The following is a 26,314-nucleotide window of genomic DNA, read 5'->3' on the forward strand; positions in this document are numbered from 1 at the left end:
CCGTAAGACCCCATAAACCAGAGTGCCACCTGAGCTCTGCTTTTCAGTTCCTTTAGTCTCCTGGACCTTTGCTTTAAGCCAAGCTCTCCAAGTTTCTTGCCAGCACATCCTACCTCACCAAGTCTTCCTTCTAAGGCGTTAATGTGACGCTGCAGCTCTTGATTTTGCTCAGTCAATTTGGCTATGTCTTTTTCCTTCTCCTTTAAGCATTCATCTTTTACTTTCAGGGCCTCCTGCAATGCCTCCACCAGTTCTGTCTTTTTTTGCTCCAAGTCTTCAACTTTTCTTTTCCACTCTTCAATCTCTTGTCTTGTGCAAATAAGTTCTTCCTCAACACCCTCTAACGAGACGATTTCATCTTTGAAAATACTAAGTTTGTATTTTTTTTGGTGAAGCTCACCCCTTTCTCTACTATTTCTGGCCTTTTTGTAAGTGGATTTCACCTCTCCTGCCTTCCTTGCTAAGATGCCATTTATTCGCTGCCCAGAGTCTTGGCTTATTTGTACGCAATGTCCCGGGATTAAATCATTGGCAAGACTGATGTAATCTGGGGCAATTGCTTCGGGATCGGTTTTGTCAGTGACTTTTCCATGCCATTCTTTCAACAAGCAATACGGAATTTCAACTGCTAAAGCTAGTTTAGTTGCATCGACATCATTCTGGTTCTTGAATTTTTTGTGAGGGCTACTTATTCGGAGTTTGGTGTCCGTTTTCTGCCGTTCGCGATCGCTCAAGAAGTTGGACATTTTTTTTTTTTATTAAAGTTTACTTTCTCAACCAAAGTTCGTTCCGGCTTCGCAAATTTATATTTAAGCGAGCCTGCTAAGTCAATGCCCAGCGGATTTAATCTTAAAGCTGCCTGGTTACATGTGCTTTAACATGGCTTCCAAAATAGTGGAGAAAGAGATAATCATGGTCGTACGTTTTAGCAATTTCGTACAAAGTCGCATAATGGCGGTCAAGAGTATAGAAGCAAAATATATCACTATCAAACCTTTAAATTTTTCCGAGGGTTTTCACCGAGTTGCGGAATATTTCGAACCAAATCTGGGGCATTAATTCATCACGAAGCGATGGAGATCGAGGGAAGATGTCCCTAGGAGAGATTTGAGCTCCAAAATGGAGTTTTTGGTATGTAATATTTACCAAAATTATAGAGCTTATGAGACATTAAGCGACTGTTTACAGGTAAATTTTGAATCGCGATTTGTCCGAACTTATCTTTCATTAAACACCTAAAAAGTCATATTGTGAGAACACCAAAACATTGCTTGTTCGATTGAGATCAAGGGAAGCAGGCTAGTTTTTCTAATATGCGTGATATCTGAATTTTTTTATATTATGCCATACAATCCTTTGTAATCGTGGGCTGCCATTTTTAAAGTTCGGTGGAGAAGAAATTTGATCGATGTCTCCGATTTCTGGTAATGCTTACGTTTGAGTGGCATCAGTCATCTGTGCTAATGTTTACAAGATTTGTCCAACTTCATTGGCATATTGTAAAACATCAACTGGATTGGATTTGCAAAAAAAATGGACTGGATTTGTAAAACATGGACTGGATTTGTAAAACATGGACTGGATTTGTAAAACATGGACTGGATTTTGGATTTGTAATACATGGACTGGATTTGTAAAACATGGACTGGATTTGTAAAACATGGACTGGTTTTGTAAAACATGGACTGGTTTTGTAAAACATGGACTGGATTTGTAAAACATGGATTTGTAAAACACGGATTTGTAAAACACGGATTTTTAGCAATCAGTTCGAACACTGAAAATCATGCGTGTTTAATTTCTTTCTCGCGACTTTCTTCACTCTTTTTCACGTGTTTCCCGAGTATTCACTTTTTCACGTATTTGAGTTAACTGAAAAACCTCGGTCCAGATACGTACAGTTACTATAACAAGTCTGTAAAACATTTCAAGTATATGGCGCTTAGATAGACTCCAGTGTTTTATTCATCTTTAAAGCCCTGGTCAAACGGCGCATGAAAGTCGATGATAGTTGATGATAGTCGATGATAGTTGAAGCGCGCGCTTCCGTTTGACCACCAACTATCATGCACTATCATCGACTATCACCAACTATCATTCATTTTGAGTTTGTTCAAATTCTTCATGATAGTCGATGATAGTTTGTTTCGTTTGACCACGCGTATGATAGTTCATGATAGTTTTTGGTCAGCTGTTTTCCCCGAAAATCGGCGAGCTCGTTTAAAATGGTCATCAAAGCTCCTCGCGAGGCTCAGCTTTAGCTTCAGAAATTCGTTTTTATACGCAAGATAGTCATGAGAAAGAAAATATTGAAAACCAAGAATCTGGAGAAAGCGTCAACTCGCAGGAATTCGAAGAGACACCGCCGAAAAAACAGCGTTTCACTAAACGTTCAACAGCGAGATGAAGTAATGACCTGATATTACGTCTAATAGACGTACATTCCTCCAACAAATCGATTACTAGTAAGCAAGCTGCCGCCCTCTTTCGTCGTAAATTCATACTTCAACAAGTTTGTTTGTCTCACGCGAAGCCATGTTAGTGTTCACATTTTACGCGGAAAGAGCCTGGAACTAACTGGTAGCGTGACTTTGCTCGCGCGACTGCCGGCAAATTATCATCAACTATCACAAACTTTTTTGGCCGTTTGACCATGCGAATGATAGTTAACAACTATTCACCAAAGTGGAGGTGGTTATGGAAGCCTCATGAAATGCTGGAGTTGACCTTGTGATCAACTGGGATCTTATCCAGAGGGGAGTAGTACTACTTATAGTTGCTTCTACCTTTGGAATCCGAGATAAGCTGCGGCTGGATGAGCCATTTGGCTCAAGTACAGACTTTGTTCTTTACCTTTTACCACTCATCTCTTTAACTGCCATGATCTGATTCTTAATTCTCCTCTCTAGCTGCTACACATTTCCTTGTAAATTAGTTGTAAGACTTTGATGTTACATCAAGATAACAACTTCTGCCTGATAAGTTTGAGTATTCTCATTACCTGTTTGGTGGATAATTTGTGGATATTATAGGGAGATGTTACTTGTTCATCATGTCTGGGAGTTAATAAGTACATCCTTGGATGCTCTGAGAAAAAAGACAATCAGGTCTTCAAAATGTCGCTCAAAATTGCATACAACACTACTTTTTAGGACCACTCTCACCTGTATCGACATGATAAATTAATTTATGCAATTTCTTTTTTCATTTATCAATCTGTTTATTACTTCAGGAGCTGGTAGTTGACTCTTAAGACCAGTAGTTCTGTTTGCTCAAGGAAAAGTGGATGCTGTAAATGAAGCACTGTACCCATCCTTGTAAGTTAACCTTATTTTAATAACTATTATTGTTTTGCACCTGATCCTGGAAAGAGGTTAGGGGGGTATATTTAGAAGAAGTGGGTAGTGATTAAAGGGGCCAGGCATCTTTTTTTTTCTTCCTTGTATTCTTTTAACTTTTTTTTGAGTGGTTTTGTGCAGTGCGAGTGGTATTCAATTTTATAAAAAACTAAAACTTTTGCGACTTTACTGCTCCTTAATGCGTTCCCATTTTTGTTATTGCTCCCAGCTATGGGCACCTCAGTCTATTACTAGTAATTTACTCATAGTAGAAAGGGTACAGAGAAGAGCCACATGTTTTATTGTTAGAAATCGTACCCTATCCTATAAGGATCGTCTTGTTGGGCTTAAACCATTACCACTTAACTATTGGTTGGAGTATTTAGATCTCATATTTTTCTTTAAATGTCTTCATGGACATATAACTCTAACCCGACCTTTTGAAAATTATTTTTCACCTGTTACCAGTCAGACTCGCCTAGGATGCTCAGCTTTTACCTTTAAACTAAATATGAGCAAAACATCCACTTTTCGAGACTTTTACTTAATTAGAATTATTCCCTTGTGGAACAATATTCCAGTTGATGCTAGGTAGTCGGAGTGCCTTGGCTCTTTTAAGTGCAAGCTTAAGGATTTTTACTTTAACAGACTCTTAAATGTCTTTGAAGGTGAAAATTATCGCACTTTTAAAATAATGTGTCCTAAATGTCATTGGATAAATACCCACTCGGTCTGTAGCTACTAGATTCTAGTTTTTGTCTTCTTTTTGTGTAAGTGTATTAGATTTAGGGGATAGAGGGGATAGGTGAGATAGGATACTTATTTTTTTTCTCCTTTTTTAAGAGGGTTGGGTTGGTATTTAAACCTAGTAGGGGACTTATGTCCCATTGTTTATATAACAATAGTTTGTACAAATCCTTAAATAAATAAATAAACACCGGTGAGTGTGAGAACTGGGAGGAGGGGGGGTTGGGATGGGTTTGTGCTCTTGCCTTACTTTCCTTTATCCCATCTCCCTCCTTATCTTTGCCCAGATACCACATTGTCCTCTTCTCCTCACCCGGCAATGGAAGAGCTTGTAAGTGAATGCACTGATTGTCAAGTTTTGACCTTTTTCAGTGTCACCAAACTATCCATTTTTGGAAGTGTTCTCTTCATTGTGGTACAGAACTGAAGCACATGGCTGCCTTCACTTCAGCTGAAGTTCTTCTCAGCTGATAACTTGTGTGGGAGCATTTCTTCAGGTCCTCATGCACCTCAGTAACACAAGTGATCCTTTTACCTATGTAGAGAAAGCTGTTGCTGTTGTTCTTATTAGAGAACCAGCTGAAAAGGCAGATACTTCAGATGCTGAGAAGAATAAAAGGCTCTTGTGAGCAAACTCGTGAATGCAGTAGATAGGCTTCCAGCCGTGGAAGTGTATGTTTTGTTAGCAAAGGGATACATACAGGTAGAGGTGCCAGAACAGACGGCTCAAAAGTGTCTCAAAAGAATCTGTTTTAGAGTATTTGAGTTACTTTGCATATTCCTATTCCCAGGACGCCCATGATAAGAAGCTGTTCAATGTTGCGCATTCGATTGTTCTACTCTTGTTTGCTATGTTTGATTCTTGTGTTGTACCAGTGTTACCTTTACGGGAGGGGGACTAACGGGATGCTCGTCGAAAATTTTGAAATTTATTCCAGAACGATACCAATGTTGGCGTGGGTCACGCATTCTTTTCACCCCTAAGAGAAAAATCTGGGTTAAAAATGAATTTTTTACCCATGTTTCTTTGCATGCAACCCTAAATGAAACCTTAAACGCTGAAAATGTTGGCGCTTTTTCCTGAAATCCCTAAGCGAGACCAAAATCTAAAATCTACACCCCTAAGTGAGAGGACGGGTATCCCCGTTTGTTTCCTATGGGAGTCCTACCCTCGGGATTGATTTTTCTTCAAAGACGGTCCTTTTTTAGGAGGAAATGAGGTGATTCAAGTGAGCATAGGGCGTTACCCATGCACAGATTTTTGCTCTACTGATTATCAGTTCTTCGTTTTCCGAGTGGCTGTAGAATCCGTGTTCGTTAGTGCCAACCGATTTTCAAGTATCCTTGATCAACAGTGATTGCGTTGGAAAACGAAATTCGAGTTTTATATTCGTTTTAACAGCAAATGAACATTTCATATTGATAACATGGGACCTCATTGAAAAAGAAAGCAAAAACATGTAATTAAAAAAAATTAAGTACCAAATATTTCGACAAGTAACTTTTGTTTGCATTCCATGTGGATATGGTCAAATCTGTTGTAACCAGCCAGTTTCTTCCCTGTCACACTACACAGTAATTCAATTTCTCCCATTGCTCTTGGGAAGCAGCCAGGTTAATGCAACCTAACTAGATAATTAAAAGACTGAGTTGGATATTTTATGATAATTTATGAGTTGTTCCAAAAGTATTCATTTTCCTCCAATGAGAGGTTTTTAGGGTTTGAACTGACCTTCCCCCCATCAAATCTTAGGTTAGCTTGAAACTTTCCTATTAGGGTTTTCAGAACCCCCTCTTCATCACAATTTACAATGATCTTCCATGGGTAAGGAGGGGGGAGGGTGAGGGGGGGAGGGTGTGAGAAGAGTATCTTCTGGAAACAAGCAAATAGATGTTCAGCTCAAATACTGTGCTAACACAATGTTTGAATTTTTCATTCATTGTTCAATAAATATTGATTGTTATAGAACATTTAATTTTTAATTTTTTATAACCCTGAAGTTTACCAATGAATGAAAAAAATATACATCAAAATATTTGGCTTTGTAAAGTCAATGTTACAACAGAGTATCAGTAATAATTTTTCAAAGGATTATGGAAGTTGTATAAATACATAATTATAGAGTATTTCGTATCTAAACCTTTAATGCTCATTCACAGAGCTCTTTCTTTGTTTATGCATGTATATATCTGTCCTAAATGACTAACTGATGAAAAAATGTAGGCTTGTGACATACAAGAGTGTAGATTTTGTGTGATCTTCCACTGTACACTGTGCCAAGGTATCCTGTTCTGTATCTGATAAAACTCTTCAACACCCTCAGTGATGTATTGGCCATAAAAAGAATTATATCGTGGAGGGATGAAGTATGTTAGTTCACCATCAGCACAGCTTATAATTAAGGTAAAAAAATATGTAAAATATGGCTCATGTTAAGTTTAGTCATTGCAGGATGTTGGTATTTCAGGTATTCAAGTTTGTTTATGTGTCCAAGTTTCAGTGTTACAGTTTTGAACAAAACCTCACTGTATTTAATAGATGCCCTTGTATACAGGTATGCCATCAACATGTACTCCTTGTTGGGAATATAACAGATTAGATGCATGGTTTACAATGTAGTTGTACCAGCTATAGGTGTGATACATCAACTTGTGAGGCTGTTACAATGCAGTCATTATTGATGGCTGTGGTGGTAGGTTGGTGAAATACACAGTGTATCAAACAGCCTTGTCAAAGCAGACTTTGTAACCATATTAGGTAGCAAAGAACAGCTGGTCTTGTGGACTGGAATTGTCTATCAGATGTGCATGGTATTGGGTACCCTTGGTTATCCATCTGCCATAGCGAGTACACTTCTGTTTTGCATGAATCCACAAACCAGAATTAATCAATGGCACCAAGAGAGGTACATGTGCTGTAGATATATCATGTAGATACAAAAAAAAAAAAAAAAGAAAACCCTGAAAATTGTAGAAAAAAAGATATCCACTTTCAAAAGACTGAATAATATTTAAAAATTTACTCTTAACGTTGCATCAAGGCAGAATTAAAAAAATAATAATAATAACTAACCTTGGTCAAAATGAATGTCGGAAGGCTATTTTTGCTTTGTTGACATCACTAACACAGTTAAACACAATAAAAAATCTAAGTAGTAGTAAGTTTAAATAATTATTCATTAAACTGCCGGTCTGAGTTAGTGTGGCAATTAGCAAGTATTAGTAAGTTTAAATAAATTTTATTAAACTGCTGGTTAGAGAGCTAGTGTAGCAATTAGCCTTATAGAGAAATATCAGAAAATAATAATTATGGTCTTCAGTGTGCTTCCAGAAGTTGTAAAATTTTATAATGTTGCTGGCTATAAAGTCTAATTTTGTATGGACTTGAAAATTTTTCGTAGACTAAGTACTTTATCAAGGTTACCTATAGTAACATTCTTCACAAAGCTGTGAAGGACATATAAATTGGCTTATTATGTACATACCGAGATTTACGCGACAAAAAGCATCGAGATAAAAATAGTCTCTTTGCGTTAAAGGAGCCAGTTTATTGGTCATACGATTTTTTTTCACTAGTGAAAAACAACGGATCGATGCTCTGATTGGCTATATCATTATTTTCACTAGTGAACAAAACCATGTTGCTCGCTCCCGCTCCTCTTGACTGACAAATAGCACATTTCTAAGAGCTTAGGCACATTTTTCTTTAGAAAGATGGCTTCAAATCAGACTAACTGTTTTCAGAGCCTAGATTCATCAGTAGAAGAGTTCATAGACGGACAGAAAAATGAAAACATTAAGAGAAAGACCAAACACGATGTCGCTCTGTTCCATGAATTTCTTGTTTTGAAAGGCGAAACGAGACAAATGGACATAAGGGGATTTTCACTTCTTTATTTCAAATTTTGAACTTCCATAGAACTATTTCAACATATTTTCAGGATGTCTTAATTTATTCTACCTAGTTCTGCCTTTTAACGGCATTTTCGCTTGATAATTTAGACCTAAAGAAGTATTTTACAAGGAAGCCATTTCAGAGCAACTCCCGAATGGCAGTTTGACCGTGCGTTGCTTTCCTTTGAAAGAAATAAAGATATGTTCACCTCTGAGTTCTGTTCGCTTATGAATCTCGGTATGCGAACAGAACTCAGAGATGAACATATATTTATTTCTTTCAAAGGAAAGCAACGAGGCATCTGAGTAGTCCAGTGGTCACTGCACTGGACTCTGAGTCAGATGGCCCAGGTTCAAGTCCTGGCTGGGGCTTGACGTTGTGTCCTTAAGCAAGACACTTCACTCACATTGCTTCGTCTTTTCGGATAGGACATAAAGCTGGAGGTCCCATCTCCTGCACCTATCAATTAGTTAATTTCGGCAGGGAACATTAAAGAACCCACATCACGCGATTACTGTGATGTGGTCTGGCCTGTTTACTGGGAATGGGGGGGGGGCATCTGTAAAATTTCTCCTTTATTAATTGCAAACTGCTGCTGGCAGTCAGGAAAAGTACCCCGCACAGTGTTGTAAAGTGCATTAGAGCATTTACATGGAAATGCGCTATAGAAATTGATCTATACTATTATCTATATTATTATGCATATAGTAAATGAGTTACTTCACGGTGAGTTTGGTCCTACGATTTTTATTCACTTGTTGTGTAAAACAAACTCACTCGCTGCGCTTGTTCGTTTTGTTTTACACAACTTGTGAATAAAAATGGTATGCGCTCACCAACTGTGAAATAACCTATAATCATCATCACTGTAGTATGACTGAAGTGTATCTGCAGATTTTACAAGATGTGGTATATTTGTATAAATGTCATCTATCAGAGTATGGTAGTCTGTAGTATACTGGTTAATCAACTGTCTAATATATAGATTTAACCAAGCCTAAAAACGGTGTTCCCAAGTTCGTAATATTAATGACAACATAAAAGATGTGCATTTTCCAAGACTTGCCTGAGTCACCCCTCCCTTCGTTTTGATAGTCTCCCCTGCCCTACCCGTACAATCTGAAGGCACGTACCCACGCTCGGTCAGTCACGTGACAACCAAAGGAAAAGAGGTTGACCATTTTCCATGGGTATGCGGCTCTGCCCCACGCGCGCTTCGGAGCCCTGCTATCAAGTGACCTTTGGGAGTACTTCCCGAATTTAACACATTGACACCTACGTGTAACACGTGCCGACGAAAAGTCAAAATTTTGGAGAAACCAAGAAGGCAAACACAATGGGCAGTAAATTTTTAAAAAGCAGCTTTTCCCAAAAAAAGCTCCAGTGAAAGAGGACTCATTAAAAAACTTATTTCCGGCGAAAAATGCGATAGGTGCATAGTATGTTTTAACTCAAAAATCAAGATGAAAGATAAAAATCGCTAAATATTTTCGCATGTGTGAAAATAGGCATGTGGATCATATTTCAAAAGGGAATATGCAAATTTGTCCGTGAGTGAAGAGATCTTAAGTTTCATGGAATCTATCAATAGGAAGCAAGACTAAAATGGCCAAGAAATATTTCGGGACGTCAGATTTATTCAAAACAGTTTTTGATTTACTGTAATAAGCGAAAAACGTACGAATTTCTTACGTGTAAAAAGCCCACGCGGTAAAATTCATCATGCTTGGATCGTTGTTTACTTGCCTTCGTGGCCAGAAATTGCGCAGCGTTATGGTGAAAATTCTGAAAAAACTTCGATTTGAGGCAAAATCTTCTATTAAACTATACTTTTTGAACACATTGTTACTCAAACATAATATTTACCGGGCCATCGAATCGTCAAATTGTCGCCAGGCCCTGCTTGAAGTCCGAAAGTTCGGTTTTCACTTTACGTCCATAATTCGCATCGCCTTAGAGAATCGTAATGTCGTTGACTGGAGAGCTTATTCTGTCACTTTTAAGACCTGGATATCCATTCTTTTCCAAGTAGAGTATTCTATAGCATTGTTACTTTACATTCTGAATTCCACAAGGTCTAACTCGATCGCAAATGAACGAAAAATCCGACCTGAAAATTTTGAGGGTCGGCCGCGTGGACGCCATATTTTCAAATTTAATCATTTAGTGAAGACGCATAGAGTAATGCCCCTCTAGTACCCCCTAAAGTCGAAAAAATATATGCGCAAACAACGGATTCTGATTGGCTTATTGATCTCCAAACTATAGAGGAAGTTTGGGGACAAAACTCCACTTAGTATGGCAACTAATAACCAATAGAATGTGGTTTTATTTCTTCCAATCAAAAGGCGTTGTGAACGTGTCTCTTGCTTGTCACTTCCCAACTAGGGGAGGGATGCAATGCAAAAATTTTAATTGTAAGAAGATCGTTAAGATTTCCGCGCTCGAAGGTTAAGAATTTCACGGGATACTCTTGTTTCATGAGCTATCCTAGGTGTCGTTTGGGACACTTTGGATTGGTGAAAGATTAAGATTCTGGTTGCGTTTTTAAGTGCGAATTATTGGCGAAATTTTCTTCGATACGTTGGAAAGCTTAGGCAGACCAGAATTTGACGTTGCCTCGTGGCTTCGATTCCCTTATTAGTTTGGAGTGCGTTGGTGATCGAAGTTATGCTTTTCTATCGGAACTAGTACGGTAAGGTAAGGTTTCGGTTGCACTTCATGCTAGTATTTTTGTCAAATTGAAATATTACAACCATATTCAAAGATCGCGTTCAAGTTTCGGGCTAAATACTGTCAGATGTATACCGATAAAGCGTCCGAGTAACTACTAGCCTGGATTCATTGAATCCTTCTGTGTCGAGGGATGATTTTTTATTATTATTATTTTGTTTGGGACATGCAAAACTAGATGATACATAATTAAAAAACGAGACAGATCTCCGTGTTTCAATGACCGAAAATTTGTAATTTTCTTCCAGCCTCATTATAAAATTATTATGTTGCATGTAGCAATCTCATTGTGTCTACATTGATAGTTATTATGGAGACAATTGAAGACATGTATTCATTGTAATTGTATGGGACTACGCAAAAATTCAACCTCTGGTATGGTTGATGTCAAACATCATATATCCTGGAAAGTTAACTCACAAACTGTTGACACGTATGATGAAGATCTGGTATCTTTTATAAAGGATAGGGTGCTCTCTCCCATGCTCTCCAGCAAGAAACAGTTGGGTTACAATGCATTAAATCATTCTTTTTGCTCGCCCAGAAGAGGACAGATTTGCAGCAAAATTACTCTTCACTTAATAATATGTGCTTTTTCATTGAAATCAGTGGCTGACGTAAGCCACTTTCTTTCTTATGATCTATTTAGAATAAAACCCTTTGAACTAAATCATAAGGAATATGATAATAATATGCAGGGTATATGTTACCACGCTTTACATACTTTTTCAACTTATGTGTTTCAAATATTGAAATGAAATAAATACTAATTCATGCACAATTGAATACTTAATTCAGTAGAGACTATTGCCTATTATTAGCAATTATTGCTCCTACATGTGTTAGCAAGAACTTGGTCTTGTTGGCTTTCAATGTGAGCCTTTGGTGATCCATATATTAGGGGAGACACTCGCTGCAACGAAAATACTAATCTTTTCACCCTTACTTAATTTCATTCATACAGGCATGGATGACAACCAGCAGCAAAGCAAAGTAAACAAAAGTGCCAATGAGGTGGTAAGCTCCATTGTAAACATTTTCTTGGAAAATTATGCACTAGCTATAAAAAGGTAAATGTTGTGATTAATTTTTGTCCTTGGTGTAAGCATAATTTTCCTTTGGTTTTGGTAATGATATGAATGAAAATGCATTCTGTGTAAAGAAAGATAAAATATATCTCCTAGAGTGTAAGTTATGATGAGATGATGTGTCACCATCAATTTGGCCTCTATTAAAAGTAAAAGAATTAAACTAAGGATGAAACTGAACCACAGCATACCTATACTAAACCCTCATTTTAATTGTATCAATATTATTATTTTTTGGTGTTCACCCAATAGATTCAATCCACTGACAGACAAAGATGGCACCTGTACATTTTACCATTACTCTTAGGATAAGGCACATGTAGAAAGCAATATTTCACAAAACAACAACGTATGCAAGGTTTAAATTTTTCAGACCTTTACTGCTTGTTTTTATGAGTGGTTCCAGGATTTTCTAGCACAAAGAGTTCTGGTTGAGTGTAGCAGTCGCCATATTTTTCAGTATGATGGTTTCACAGTAACTGTTGTATGAAGTAATGTACCCTTCTCCAATATTAATTTTACAAACTTGTCACTGACAAAGAGCTAGTTCATGATTAGACACTGATCATTTCATTGATTGCCATATTTATTAATAGAGGAATTGTGGGTTGTGTGTGCTTTTAAAGGCAGTAAATGGAGCTACGTTATTGGTGGGAACATGGCAACGAGAAAAACATGAATAAATTAGTGGAATGAAAAGCGTTCGTTGATCCCTGTGGGATTTAGACTGCCGGTTTGAAAGATGAGCTTTTGTTCAAGATTTTTACGGCTCTATTCGCTCTGACGAAGGGCTAACGCTCGAAAGGTCAGCTTTTGTAATCGTTACGGTGGCCAATTTACCATTTCAACTTTGTTGATATATCCAAATTATTACAAAATAAAAGCAAAGAAAAGTGAAAAAAAATTGGAGATTAACAGGATGGTATCAAAGACTTGTATAATTTTTTTTTTTGCAGGGGGGTAGTTTTTTATTTTTGAATCAGAGTTTTAGCCTAAGTATGTCTAAGTTTCTACACTTGTTGTTTAGTCTTGTAATTTCTTACTTTAAGAAGTAACTAAAGGTAAAATTTTTTGAATTTTTTTTTATTACAGCCAATTGAGTCTAAATGGAAAGTAAACACAAAATAATGATGGTAAGGAACAAATTGCTTGCACTATAAATTATTGAAAGTAGTCTGCACTCTCCATATTTGTTATTTTTAATTGACATGCTTTGCACAGGCGTTGTGTAATAAGTGTGAATAAGACTGTGCAGCGAATTAGCTCGTGCTGCAGCATCCCATATCCAATAAATTCAATTTAGAAGACCCTTCGATCATTTCACTCCTTATTGGATCTTGACACGTCCTTAAAAGAAAAGTTGCTTGAGACATATTTTTATCGTAAACATTTATGAAGCTTTCTTCTGATATATAGTTTTCTAAGATTTTAGTGAAACTACTGTAGTGTGCAAACAATTTTTTTCCCGAAGGACACCCGCAAAAGTGGGAAGTAACCTTGAGCTTGTGGCATGCGATTAAGTCATATCATAAATCTGCCTTAAAAACGAAAAATTTACATTACTTTTCTAAATTGAAATGAATGCTTTGATACACAGTGGCTTTAGCCTCTGCATATCCTCTTATGTTTTTCTCTGAATACCTGGGAGCCGAGCAAACTGGTAACCACCCATATTCTCTCGTTCTCTTTCAAATAGGATTGTTGATCAATTTTTGCTGAGTACCATGGCTCAAGATGGAGGACCACATGGTGAGATAAACTAATTTCTGCTCTGCCATCCTGAGAGGGTTTCTCATACTTTCAGAATAGAACAGAATTTTGGCTAACCTGACAACTCAACAGGAAATCGTCCCTTTTAAATTGAATGTGCTAAGGGAGTTCTTGAAGTTGCTTTGAGGTTTATCACCTATCATGAAATAAAACCAGTGAACAAGGCTGTTATGAATTACACACAACTTCAGATGAGGGTGTCTAGCATAGTGAAGTACTGGTGCATTTCATCCCTGAGAAGCAATCAAACTACTGTTTTCTCACTTATAACATTACTTAAAAATTAATAATCAGCGACTTAGGTGTCAGGCATATCAAAGAATATTGGCACGGAAAGAGGTACTCTCCCTAATGGTTCATGTGCACATTCTAGGGTGAACGTTATTGTATCTCTAGTATGAACATTGGTGGTGATATTTTTGACAAAGGCCATCATTGGACGGCCATGTTTACGGATTTTGAAGGAAGTATTAAACCACAGAGGCTCAGGGCTAAACAGCTTTGTAAAATGTCGTATATTGCTGTTACTAAGTGATACATATCTTATGTTTTGAAGAGCATGTGATTAACATGCACTGGCTGGAACAAGAAATAGTTATGGAAGAGCAGCTGCAAAGAGGAAGAGAAGAACAAAGCAAAAGGGAGGAGCAAACGAAAAGAGAGAAACAAAGAAAGGGAGAAGATCATTTTTCCGACACATACCTATACTTAAGTTATCCCTTTTAAAATTTTCAACCTATATATCTATGTCACACAGTAATTCCTCTTTTTTTCAAATATGTGAAATCATAATCACTTGGAAAACTACTCTATCAGGGATATAAATTTAATGTATATTGTTTCTTTTTTTCTTTTTAAGTGAGGTTAATGGTCTTGTTTATAATAGGACAGCCATATTAGTACGTCAATGTCATCGGAAGACATTAAATATTTGGAAGAGGAACTTAAAACTTGTCCTTTGCTTACATAGATTTTTCTTTTGTGAAGCCCTACTAAGTGACTCTTGACTTCATGTTAAGTTCTCCTTCGGTTCCACAAGTAAATAGGCAGTACGTTGGAATGGGACGACAGTAGTTCATCCTAAATCACCAAGGGCTTCTTTTGCAATGAACCCTTCAATTATTCTGTTACAAGAGCCTCTACGAAGACGTTCACTTTGCTTGTCCAGCAAAGATAAATCAATAGTTTGCCGTCAATATATGCACTTGCATTTGTGTATACAGCGACTTCTGAGAAAATTTCTCATTGCCTGAAGACATTTTTGACGCTAAATTGACTTAAATTCCAGGGGTGTGAATAATATGTAGACTATTTTCAACAATCAGAACATCACAGTGGTGAAACATAACACCAAAACTTGCATACTGATAAATATTTTATGGGGAAGGCTACATTCTCTTTTCCAGCAAAATAATCTCGTCAAACTAAGTGATATTTGTCGAATAATCCTAAGGCTTTGTGCGGGGGATCCTACAAAGTACCGGCTAAAATTATTGACTTCACCCGGGGATAGCCTTCCGACAACTACCCCCCGACCCAAAGTTTTCTTACGCGAATTAAGGGTGCACTTCCAGCGATCTAACTTACAACTGCAGTATATCTGTTTATCCCTATTTCCATGTTTTGAGTGCATTCGAAAATCACAACAATTTCACAGCTCGTACTCAGCATGTGCAATACATCCAAACTTGACATATCCATTATTAACTGCTTTTTCCATTTTTCACTGAATGTGGAAATTCTCGAAAAAAGGGAATAAATTCTGACAATTTATCCAGCAATTAGAATATATCCTAACATGCCAAATCCAATCTTCACCCCAATTTTCCACTTCTCGATCAACTCTAGAAACACGGGGTTAATTATAACAATTCATCCTACAAGTAGATAATATCATAACTTTTCCATATCCAATCTTTACCCCGATTTGTTCAATTAACTGTAGAAAAACGGGAATCGTGACAATTCGATCGGTTAACATCATGACTTGCCGTGTCCAATCGTTACCCCTACTTTCCATTTGTTCAACGAGTCCCGAGAAAGCCGCGATAAGTTCTGACAATTCATCACGCAAGTGGAATATAACCTTAGTTGCCATATCAAATCTTTACCCTAATTTTCCATTTTGCTTTTTGTTTATTAGAGACAATTAAGGTAAAATCTGACAATTAATTGCACATGTGGGATATGCCAAAAATGGGTAAAATCGGACAATTCATCCGGCAAATGAAACATATTCCAACTTGTTGTGTGTAATCTTTGCCCGATTTTTCATTATTTTCAGAGAATTCTAAAAAAAACAAAAAAAACAATTCATGTCATAAAAAGAATATATTCCAACGCGCTGATTGAATTATAACTCAGTACATCCCTGATTTTCCGTTTTTTCTAATAAATTCCGAAAAGACGGGGTTAATTCTGAAAACTCACCCCATAAGTAGAATACATTCTAAGTTTCCATATCCAATCTTGAACCCGGTCTTCTATTTTTATTTCAATGAATTCCAGAAACAAAAGGGGACGGTAAGTTATGAGAGTTTATACCGTAAGCGGAGTATATCCTAAGTTATCATATCCAATCTTTACCCCAATTTTCGAATTCCTTTTTTTTTTTTTTTTTTAATGAATCAATTCCAGAAAAACAGGACAGACTCTGACAATTCATGCTACAAGGGGATAATACCCGAAGTTCCCAAATGCCATCTCTGCTTCGATGTTCCAATTTTTTTTTTAAGTGAACTCTAGAGAACAAGGGTAAATTCTTAGAATTAATACCGCAAGTGGAATATAAGCTACGTTGTCATGTCAAATCTTTCCTGATTTTCCTTTTTTAATGAATTAATTCTAGAAAAACGGGGTAAACTCTGAGAATTCATGCTACAAGCGGATAATACCCGTAGTTCCCTTATGCCATCTTGCTCCTGATTTTGGAATTTTTTTCAAGGAATTATAGAAAAACAGGGAAAATTCTAGTAACTCATCCTCCAAGTCGAATATATTCCATTGACTTGCCACATCTAATCTACTTTACCCCGATTTTCCATTTTTCAATGAGTAGAAAAACGGGGCTCCCACTGACTCGTCATATTCAATCTTTACCCGATTTTCCATTTCTTTTTACAATAAATTCTGGAAAAACCGAGTAAATTCTGAGGATTCACGCTACAAGTGGATAAGACTCTAAGTTCCCATATGCCATCTTTACCCCGATTTTCCATTTCTTTTATCAGCGGTGAATTCTACGATTAGCGTTAATCGTTAGCCCCTTAAAATAAAGCAATACGCAAATAGCTTAATTGTAATTAGGAGTTTTTTACAACGCCGGCCCGCCTTCAGTTATTATTAAATAATTAACTTCTATAGAAATTAAAAACTTAGACACAACGCGCTATGTAATGTACTGTTCCTCTTTAATTGTAATCATTCCCTAAAGAACTCTTAATTGGGGTCGAAACGCGTCCGAAATACATGAGAAGCTTACAACTATATATAATTATATGGGGAAGAAAGGCGATGAGGACAGGGTATGAAGGCGTCGAAAAGCTCGGTTTTCCAAATTTTGCTACACATACTTGGAGTCGGTTTCTACACTTTCACTAACAAATTCTTCGGTTTTCGGCTTTCCGGCTCTCTTTTGCTGCCAGCATTGAGAGGCCAGCTGGAAATTTCCGAATGAACTCTGGAATGGACTCAGGACTGGCGTCTAGACAAACTGACTATTGAGAGCATTATGTAAGCTGTTTCGTTAAGTCAAACTCAAGGCAAATTAAAGGAAGTAATGTTAATCAAAACAAAAATATAAGTGCAAACCATTATGGCATCTACAACGAGTTTCATGCGCAAAAATACATGCACACTTGACATCGATAACGTGCGCGCGAAAACATACAAACGGAATAAAGCGCCGCCTGAAAATACTTGGCAACGGTTGTCAAGTAGATATCTACAAAATCAATCAGAAAACAGCATGGTGATCGGTTAAAAGTGCAAAAATCTTTCATGAAAAAGGGCATACTTGTTTTTATTACACGACTCGGGCAGTCAGAGGGCCAATAACTAAAATCAACCAATCAAAATGCTCTGTTGCCGGTCCGATATTCTCTAAGTATTGGACCGGGCACTGTCCCGAATAGTCCCGAATGATACCGCACTTGTGTCCCTCTGAACTTCAGTCGTATAATAAATCTCTTATTAACCAAGCTTGCTCGGGGCCGTACTGGAAGAATATTGGCCCTCGGTCTTTTTTGTACGGACCTCGGGCCGATATTCTCCCAGTACGGCCCTCGCGCTTGGTTAATAAGATATATTTATTCCATGGGTGAGTACATTATCAGACCATGAACTAAACTTGTGCACACTGGCTTTACGGTAAATTTGTGCACACTTCACTCCTTTTCAGTTGAAAGGAGTCACCCCTAAAAGCGAAGTGATTTCTATCTTCTGATGATTATTTCAGTTCAGTCTCTGGGAATATCATCCACATGGTGAGACGCCTGCACGTGCGCTGTTTGACCTCACCTCGGTTCCATTCAAGAACATGCGATAAAACTTTAGACCTACCCCTGTCGGAATTAAGTTAATGGGGTCGACCAAGTTTACCAGATGCATCCAGCATTCGGTTGGCTATAGCTGCTTCATTCCCTGACGCTAGGTTTTCCTGCCTCAACATGTACTTCCACGTTTTGACATAACCGCGAATTGCTAATGTATGTTTTGATTGCTCTTCTCGTGGTCAAAGAGGCCCACGGAGCAAGGAACATTGTCAATGGAGTAGAGATGTCGTTAACACTTTACCATGATCCTTGGCTGGTCATGGTAGCTATCATAAGGAAAGGCAAAAGGTATGGCTATACAGTACAGAATGTCAGATTGTCAACTCATTTGTAAATATAATTACACTGAAGTATAGTATAACACATCTTAATCCACTTCACCCTTTCACTCCCATGACTGACTAAGACAGAATTTCTCCTTAGAATTTCAATACAATATGGAACAGACAAGTAATGAGAATAAAGAAAAATATGAATAAGGAATCGTCAGTTGATCCAATACCCAATTCTCAAAGCCAACATCACAAAAATTGTATGGCAGACAGTGAAAAGAATTACTAATGAGTTCTTGGGAGCAAAAGGGCTAAGTAGGTGACAGATGTGGACACCTAATGGTTATTGTACTGGCCTCTGTGTTGAGAGGTCTGTGTTTGAAATCTGGTTGGGTCACTGTGCTGTGTTCTTTGAGCAAGACACTTCACTGTCACATTATCTCTGGAGTACTAGTAGTGAATGGGAACTGGCAAATTGTCATGGAAGCCTCATGAAATGCTGGAGTTGACCTTGTGATGAACTGGGATCTTATCCAGAGGGGAGTAGTACTACTTATAGTTGCTTCTACCTTTGGAATCCGAGATAAGCTGCGGCTGGATGAGCCATTTGGCTCAAGTACAGTCTTTGTTATTTACCTTTTACCACTCATCCCTTTAACTGCCATGATCTGATTCTTAATTCTCCTCTCTAGCTGCTACACATTTCCTTGTAAATTAGTTATAAGACTTTGGTGTTACATCAAGATAACAACTTCTGCCTGATAAGTTTGAGTATTCTCATTACCTGTTTGGTGGATAATTTGTGGATATTATAGGGAAATGTTACTTGTTCATCATGTCTGGGAGTTAATAAGTACATCCTTGGATGCTCTGAGAAAAAAGACAATCAGGGCTTCAAAATGTCGCTCAAAATTGTATACAACACTACTTTTTGGGACCACTCTCACCTAGATGATTAGACGACATGATAAATTAATTTATGCAATTTCTTTTTTCATTTATCAATCCATTTATTACTTCAGGAGCTGGTAGTTGACTCTTAAGACCAGTAGTTCTGTTTGCTCAAGGAAAAGTGGATGCTGTAAATGAAGCACTGTACCCATCCTTGTAAGTTAACCTTATTTTAATAACTATTATTGCTTTGCACCTGATCCTGGAAAGAGGTTAGGGGGGTATATTTAGAGGAAGTGGGTAGTGATTGAAGGGGCTAGGCATATTTTTTTTTCTTTCTTGTATTCTTTTAACTTTCTTTTGAGTGGTTTTGTGCAGTGCGAGTGGTATTCAATTTTATAACAAACTAAAACTTTTGCGACTTTACTGCTCCTTAGTGCACTCGCATTTTTGTTATTGCTCCCAGCTATGGGCACCTCAGTCTAGTATTAGTAATTTACTCTTAGTAGAAAGGGTACAGAGAAGAGCCACACGTTTTATTGTTAGAAGTCGTACCCTATCCTTTTACCTTTAAACAAAATATGAGCAAAACATCCACTTTTTGAGACTTTTACTTAATTAGAATTATTCCCTTATGGAACAATATTCCAGTTGATGCTAGGCAGTCGGAGTCCCTTGGCTCTTTTAAGTGCAAGCTTAAGGATTTTTACTTTAACAGACTCTTAAATGTCTTTGAAGGTAAAAATTATCGCACTTTTAAAATAATGTGTCCTAAATGTCATTGGATAAATACCCACTTGGTCTGTAGCTGTTAGATTCTAGTTTTTGTCTTCTTTTTGTGTAAGTGTATTAGATTTAGGGGATAGAGGGGATAGGGGAGATAGGATGCTTATTTTTTTTTCTCCTTTTTTAAGAGGGTTGGGTTGGTATTTAAACCTAGTAGGGGACTTATGTCCCATTCTTTATATAACAATAGTTTGTACAAATGCTTAAATAAATAAATAAACACCGGTGAGTGTGAGAACTGGGAGGAGGGGGGGTTGGGATGGGTTTGTGCTCTTGCCTTACTTTCCTTTATCCCATCTCCCTCCTTATCTTTGCCCAGATACCACATTGTCCTCTTCTCCTCCCCCGGCAGTGGAAGTGCTTGTAAGTGAATGCACTGATTGTCAAGTTTTGACCTTTTTCAGTGTCACCAAACTATCCATTTTTGGAAGTGTTCTCTTCATTGTGGTACAGAACTGAAGAACATGGCTGCCTTCACTTCAGCTGAAGTTCTTCTCAGCTGATAACTTGTGTGGGAGCATTTCTTCAGGTCCTCATGCACCTCAGTAACACAAGTGATCCTTTTACCTATGTAGAGAAAGCTGTTGCTGTTGTTCTTATTAGAGAACCAGCTGAAAAGGCAGATACTTCAGATGCTGAGAAGAATAAAAGGCTCTTGTGAACAAACTCGTGAATGCAGTAGATAGGCTTCCAGCCGTGGAAGTGTATGTTTTGTTAGCAAAGGGATACATACAGGTAGAGGTGCCAGAACAGACGACTCAAAAGTGTCTCAAAAGGATCTGTTTTAGAGTATTTGAGTTACTTTGCATATTCCTATTCGCAGGACGCCCATGATAAGAAGCTGTTCAATGTTGCGCATTCGATTGTTCTACTCTTGTTTGCTATGTTTGATTCTTGTGTTGTACCAGTGTTACCTTTGCGGGAGGGGGACTAACGGGATGCTCGTCGAAAATTTTGAAATTTATTCCAGAACGATACCGATGTTGGCGTGGGTCACGCATTCTTTTCACCCCTAAGAGAAAAACCTGGGTTAAAAATAAATTTTTAACCCATGTTTCTTTGCATGCAACCCTAAATGAAACCTTAAACGCTGAAATTGTTGGCGCTTTTTCCTGAAATCCCTAAGCGAGACCAAAATCTAAAATCTACACCCCTAAGTGAGAGGACGGGTATCCCCGTTTGTTTCCTATGGGAGTCCTACCCTCGGGATTGATTTTTCTTCAAAGACGGTCCTTTTTTAGGAGGAAACGAGGGAAATGAGGTGATTCAAGTGAGCATAGGGCGTTACCCATGCACAGATTTTTGCTCTACTGATTATCAGTTCTTCGTTTTCCGAGTGGCTGTAGAATCCGTGTTCCTTAGTGCCAACCGATTTTCAAGTATCCTCGATCAACAGTGATTGCGTTGGAAAACGAAATTCGAGTTTTATATTCGTTTTAACAGCAAATGAACATTTCATATTGATAACATGGGACCTCATTGAAAAAGAAAGCAAAAACATGTAATTAAAAAAAATTAAGTACCAAATATTTCGACAAGTAACTTTTGTTTGCATTCCATGTGGATATGGTCAAATCTGTTGTAACCAGCCAGTTTCTTCCCTGTCACACTACACAGTAATTCAATTTCTCCCATTGCTCTTGGGAAGCAACCAGGTTAATGCAACCAGACTAGATAATTAAAAGACTGAGTTGGATATTTTATGATAATCTATGAGTAGTTCCAAAAGTATTCATTTTCCTCCAATAGGAGGTTTTTAGGGTTTGAACTGACCTTCCCCCCATCAAATCTTAGGTTAGCTTGAAACTTTCCTATTAGGGTTTTGAGAACCCCCTCTTCATCACAATTTACAATGATCTTTCATGGGTAAGGAGGGGGGAGGGGGAGGGGGGGAGGGTGTGAGAAGGGTATCTTCTGGAAACAAGCAAATAGATGTTCAGCTCAAATACTGTGTTAACACAATGTTTGAATTTTTCATTCATTGTTCAATAAATATTGATTGTTATAGAACATTTAATTTTTAATTTTTTATAACCCTGAAGTTTACCAATGAATGAAAAAAATATACATCAAAATATTTGGCTTTGTAAAGTCAATGTTACAACAGAGTATCAGTAATAATTTTTCAAAGGATAATGGAAGTTGTATAAATACATAATTATAGAGTATTTCGTATCTAAACCTTTAATGCTCATTCACAGAGCTCTTTCTTTGTTTATGCATGTATATATCTGTCCTAAATGACTAACTGATGAAAAAATGTAGGCTTGTCACATACAAGAGTGTAGATTTTGTGTGATCTTCCACTGTACACTGTGCCAAGGTATACTGTTCTGTATCTGATAAAACTCTTCAACACCCTCAGTGATGTATTGGCCATAAAAAGAATTATATCGTGGAAGGATGAAGTATGTTAGTTCACCATCAGCACAGCTTATAATTAAGGTAAAAAAATATGGAAAATATGGCTCATGTTAAGTTTAGTCATTGCAGGATGTTGGTATTTCAGGTATTCAAATTTGTTTATGTGTCCAAGTTTCAGTGTTACAGTTTTGAACAAAACCTCACTGTATTTAATACATGCCCTTGTATACAGGTATGCCATCAACATGTACTCCTTGTTGGGAATATAACAGATTAGATGCATGGTTTACAATGTAGTTGTACCAGCTATAGGTGTGATACATCAACTTGTGAGGCTGTTACAATGCAGTCATTATTGATGGCTGTGGTGGTAGGTTGGTGAAATACACAGTGTATCAAACAGCCTTGTCAAAGCAGACTTTGTAACCATATTAGGTAGCAAAGAACAGCTGGTCTTGTGGACTGGAATTGTCTATCAGATGTGCATGGTATTGGGTACCCTCGGTTATCCATCTGCCATAGCGAGTACACTTCCGTTTTGCATGAATCCACAAACCAGAATTAATCAATGGCACCAAGAGAGGTACATGTGCTGTAGATATATCATGTAGATACAAAAAAAAAAAAAGAAAACCCTGAAAATTGTAGAAAAAAGATATCCACTTTCAAATGACTGAATAATATTTAAAAATTTACTCTTAACATTGCATCAAGGCAGAATTAAAAAAATAATAATAATAATAACTAACCTTGGTCAAAATGAATGTCCGAAGGCTATTTTTTCTTTGTTGACATCACTAACACAGTTAAACACAATAAAAAATCTAAGTAGTAGTAAGTTTAAATAATTATTCATTAAAGTGCCGGTCTGAGTTAGTGTAGCAATTAGCAAGTATTAGTAAGTTTAAATAAATTTTATTAAACTGCTGGTTAGAGAGCTAGTGTAGCAATTAGCCTTATAGAGAAATATCAGAAAATAATAATTATGGTCTTCAGTGTGCTTCCAGAAATTGTAAACTTTTAGAATGTTGCTGGCTATAAAGTCTAATTTTGTATGGACTTGAAAATTTTTCGTAGACTAAGTACTTTATCAAGGTTACCTATAGTAACATTCTTCACAAAGCTGTGAAGGACATATAAATTGGCTTATTATGTACATACCGAGATTTACGCGACAAAAAGCATCGAGATAAAAATAGTCTCGTTGCGTTAAAGGAGCCAGTTTATTGGTCATACGATTTTTTTTCACTAGTGAAAAACAACGGATCAACACTCTGATTGGCTATATCATTATTTTCACTAGTGAACAAAACCATGTTGCTCGCTCCCGCTCCTCTTGACTGACAAATAGCACATTTCTAAGAGCTTAGGCCCATTTTTCTTTATAAAGATGGCTTCAAATCAGACTAATTGTTTTCAGAGCCTAGATTCATCAGTAGAAGAGTTCATAGACGGACAGAAAAATGAAAACATTAAGAGAAAGACCAAACACGATGTCGCTCTGTTCCATGAATTTCTTGTTTTGAAAGGCGAAACGAGACAAATGGACATAGGGGGATTTTCACTTCTTTATTTCAAATTTTGAACTTCCATAGAACTATTTCAACATATTTTCAGGATGTCTTAATTTATTCTACCTAGTTCTGCCTTTTAACGGCATTTTCGCTTGATAATTTAGACGTAAAGAAGTATTTTACAAGGAAGCCATTTCAGAGCAACTCCCGAACGGCGGTTTGACCGTGCGTTGCTTTCCTTTGAAAGAAATAAAGATATGTTCACCTCTGAGTTCTGTTCGCTTATGAATCTCGGTATGCGAACAGAACTCAGAGATGAACATATATTTATTTCTTTCAAAGGAAAGCAACGAGGCATCTGAGTAGTCCAGTGGTCACTGCGCTGGACTCTGAGTCACATGGCCCAGGTTCAAGTCCTGGCTGGGGCTTGACGTTGTGTCCTTAAGCAAGACACTTCACTCACATTGCTTCGTCTTTTCGGATAGGACAGAAAGCTGGAGGTCCCATCTCCTGCACCTATCAATTAGTTAATTTCGGCACGGAACATTAAAGAACCCACATCACGCGATTACTGTGATGTGGTCTGGCCTGTTTACTGGGAATGGGGGGAGGGGGCATCTGTAAAATTTCTCCTTTATTAATTGCAAACTGCTGCCGGCAGTCAGGAAAAGTACCCCGCACAGTGTTGTAAAGCATATTAGAGCATTTACATGGAAATGCGCTATACAAATTGATCTATACTATTATCTATATTATTATGCATATAGTAAATGAGTTACTTCACGGTCAGTTTGGTCCTACGATTTTTATTCACTTGTTGTGTGAAACAAACTCACTCGCTGCACTTGTTCGTTTTGTTTTACACAACTTGTGAATAAAAATGGTATGCGCTCACCAACTGTGAAATAACCTATAATCATCATCACTGTAGTATGACTGAAGTGTATCTGCAGATTTTACAAGATGTGGTATATTTGTATAAATGTCATCTATCAGAGTATGGTAGTCTGTAGTATACTGGTTAATCAACTGTGTAATATATAGATTTAACCAAGCCTAAAAACGGTGTTCCCAAGTTCGTAATATTAATGACAACATAAAAGATGTGAATTTTCCAAGACTTGCCTGAGTCACTCCTCCCTTCGTTTTGACAGTCTCCCCTGCCCTACCCGTACAATCTGAAGGCACGTACCCACGCTCGGTCAGTCACGTGACAACCAAACGAAAAGAGGTTGACCATTTTCCATGGGTATGCGGCTTTGCCCCACGCGCGCTTCGGAGCCCTGCTATCAAGTGACCTTTGCGAGTACTTCCCGAATTAATCGAAGACAACCAAACAATCGATCTAAAGCTCCCGCCGTTTTTTAAGCCTTATTTTGTATACTCATACTTATAATCAATTGCAAGCTGCGGTAAGCTTAGCCCCCTGCAAAGCAGCAAACCCGAACAACGAGATTAAAAAGATATATTAGAAAGACTTACCTGTTGTGTTCTGTAGGTTACGAAGAACGAACCATGAAAGACTCTAACTTCAAAACAAACGATGCCAGTGTATTCGCCAGGCTACATTCTGAACCATTTACGCCGAAGATCTTCAGTGTGGATCTTTGCCTTTTTCCATATAATCCTTTAAAAATCTTGGCGTACATTTCGCAAACCTTCGCCGTGACCTATGAGTGCAATGCACCTTGGTATATTCGGCCGGCCCGGTGGTTCACTTACGCCAACAGAATACATTACAAATTCAAATCGGTCGAGCGTCGATACATCCAAGAATAAAAGCTATAGCCAAAGAAAAAAGCCATTTCTCAAGGAAGTCAACTCACTTTCAGTTCAGACACGACTTTGGCACTCGCACGATGTACATTAATTTGAGCCCGCGATAGTCCCCCGTTTACTTTTCCACCGGTCATTGGCCCAACGAAGAAAAAAGTTCACAGGAATCGACCAAGCGCTTTTTTTCTCCCCACGATCCCCCAACACCTCCAATACTCATAAATATACGCATTCACTCGTAAAAAGGAATTATCACTCTAAAATGAGGAAAAAGGACAATCTTAAATGTGTCCTCATCTGGTAGGCAACAGGTTGGAGTAAGGCAATCTGTTATGGTATATATGCCTCACAGACTTGCTGATTGTTGTTAACCGAGCAGAAAACTGCATTAATTCTCACGGATATGTGGCAATGTTTTATGTAACCTCATTCCAAAAGAATTCTCATCTTCCTTTGAAAAATGGAGAAAGAGAAACCTTGGAATGAAGTTGGGGTGTATGTTTTCATTGAGTGGTTTGGCAAATGTGAAATGGCTTAGTGTAACTTTGGTGTGCTCTCTGATTCCTGAAAAGTCTATTTGATTACAT

The 26,314-nt window shown here is 37.7% G+C and overlaps 2 long non-coding RNA genes and 1 pseudogene across 9 annotated transcripts; 2 read left to right on the top strand and 1 right to left on the bottom strand.

Annotated features, from left to right (window-relative positions):
- Positions 1 to 868: 868 nt before the first annotated feature.
- LOC148721146 (uncharacterized) lies at positions 869 to 14,521 on the top strand. 7 transcript variants are annotated; one of them, XR_015993200.1, is made up of 5 exons: positions 869 to 1,131; positions 11,678 to 11,730; positions 12,894 to 12,934; positions 13,498 to 13,550; positions 14,128 to 14,521. It is a non-coding gene; the product is annotated as an uncharacterized LOC148721146 (long non-coding RNA). The 7 variants fall into 7 exon arrangements; XR_015993203.1 differs by lacking the exon at positions 869 to 1,131 and adding an exon at positions 9,553 to 10,675 and having other exon boundaries at positions 11,678 to 11,783; XR_015993201.1 differs by lacking the exon at positions 869 to 1,131 and adding an exon at positions 10,326 to 10,680 and having other exon boundaries at positions 11,678 to 11,727.
- Positions 6,040 to 26,297, bottom strand: LOC148721147 (uncharacterized). The gene is made up of 2 exons (XR_015993205.1): positions 25,434 to 26,297; positions 6,040 to 7,046 (listed from the first exon to the last, which is right to left on the bottom strand). It is a non-coding gene; the product is annotated as an uncharacterized LOC148721147 (long non-coding RNA).
- On the top strand, positions 18,276 to 24,949 carry LOC148721148 (uncharacterized; annotated as a pseudogene). Its single transcript, XR_015993332.1, has 3 exons — positions 18,276 to 18,412; positions 19,441 to 19,503; positions 20,478 to 24,949. The product of XR_015993332.1 is annotated as an uncharacterized LOC148721148 (transcript).
- Positions 26,298 to 26,314: the final 17 nt, after the last annotated feature.

Source organism: Stylophora pistillata, chromosome 11 (assembly GCF_964205215.1).
Source record: "Stylophora pistillata chromosome 11, jaStyPist1.2, whole genome shotgun sequence".
NCBI lineage: Eukaryota > Metazoa > Cnidaria > Anthozoa > Scleractinia > Pocilloporidae > Stylophora > Stylophora pistillata.